General features: G+C 41.7%; 1 pseudogene across 1 annotated transcript; it reads right to left on the minus strand.

The window, feature by feature from the left end:
- Positions 1-316: 316 nt before the first annotated feature.
- LOC309860424 (olfactory receptor 6C74-like) lies at positions 317-1,257 on the minus strand (annotated as a pseudogene). Its single transcript has one exon. The product of its transcript is annotated as an olfactory receptor 6C74-like (transcript).
- Between the last annotated feature and the right edge of the window lie 462 nt (positions 1,258-1,719).

Genomic DNA, 1,719 nt, shown 5'->3' on the forward strand with positions numbered 1-1,719 from the left:
CTGAGCCATGTTTATTGCTGAAGAGAAGTAAAATAAAAAGTGTGTAAATTATTAAATTTAGGAACCTTCAAGCACATGATAGATATCAGAGGGAAGACCAAAAATATCAATTGTCATTCAAATGTGGAAAATTTGGAAGAAGATAGTTATGCACATCAAGGTAAAATGTAGCCTTGAAAAGTAGATTTCTGTTTTGCAGAGGTCGTGTATGGTGGCCAGAGACAAGAACTAGAACTCTGTGAACTGCAATGTGGCCAGAATGAGGACACAGGGTTCTCTAGCCTTGCACTCTAAGGCCATGTGATTTTTTTTTTTTTTATCTTGATGTTTTCATTCTGCAAATTGTTTCCCTCAAAGCCCGGTGGACCTGCTTGTTCTACAGAGTGTAGATGACAGGGTTCAGCAGTGGGGTCACCACCGTGTTCACAATGGCAGCCTCCCTGTTCGAGTCCAGCGTGTTTGTTTGCTTTGGTTTCACATATATAAACACACAGCTGCCATACATCAGAGAGAGGACTATGAGGTGAGAGGAGCAAGTGGAGAAAGCTTTCTTTTTCTCCTTGGCTGAGGGAAGTTGCATGATTGTGATTACTATGTTGCTGTAGGCAATGATAGTTATGATAATGGATGATAATGGATGTTAAAATAATAAACAAATCAAGAATTAAGGCCAACATTTCAACAGACCTGGTGTCAGAACAGGAGAGATGAATCAAGGGGCCAAGTTCACAGAAAAAGTGGGGGATGACATGGGGCCACAGAAGGATAACAGGGAGACTTTTCTAGCAGACCAGTGATGAGAGGGAAGGCCAAAGCGAAGCAGGCAGTGACCAGGAGGAAGAAAATCTTTGGGTTCATGATGGTCGAGTAATGCAGAGGCTTGCAAATGGCCACATACCGATCCAGAGACATCACGGCTATGAGGAAGAAAGCTGCTGCTTCCAGAAATAAAAAGACAAAAGCTTGTATGAAACAGGCAGTAAAGGAAATGGTTTGCCTGCCTAAGAGAAAGATGGCCAGCAACTTAGGAATAACAGCACTTACGACACCACCCTCCACAAAGGAGAAAATGCTGAGGAACAAGTACATAGGTGTGTGGAGCCGGGAGTTGGCACAGGTGATGGTGACTATGATAGCATTACCTGCAGTGGATGCCAGGTATGCCAGCAGGTGCACCAGGAAGAGGACCTTTCCCAGGTGTTGGATGGCAGGAAACCCCTCCAAGGTGAATTCTTGGACAGATGTTCTATTCTCCATTTCTGTGAGCATCTCTTCCCATAGCAGTATCACTGCCGGTCTAACCTACAATAAAGACATTGGGGAGCACAATTGTTTTAGTGGGCATATGATCAGGTTTTTGCCTATCTAAGAAGGTGGTTAGGCTGATAGCAAAGTTGGTTCTAGAGTCAGAAAGGCCAGACTTCAATACTAGTTCATTAATGAGTTCTAACTCCTGAAAGATGAGTCATGTTTGGAAAGGTAGTTAAGCGTTGTGGACTTCCCTTTCAACCTCTGTAGAAAAAAGATGATAGAATCTACCTATTAATATTCTTGTGAGAATTAAGATAAAGAATATAACTCACTTGGCATATGCCAACATTTCCTGTGTTTTCCTCTAGGTCTAATTGTAATCATTATTAACAGAATGTTTAAATAGAACATCATCAGTAAGCAGAGGTATTGACAGTTTCTTAGTTCTATCATTTTATTGTGTTTAAT

The sequence above is a fragment of the Mustela nivalis genome (assembly GCF_964662115.1).
Source record: "Mustela nivalis genome assembly, chromosome: 2".
Classification (NCBI taxonomy): domain Eukaryota; kingdom Metazoa; phylum Chordata; class Mammalia; order Carnivora; family Mustelidae; genus Mustela; species Mustela nivalis.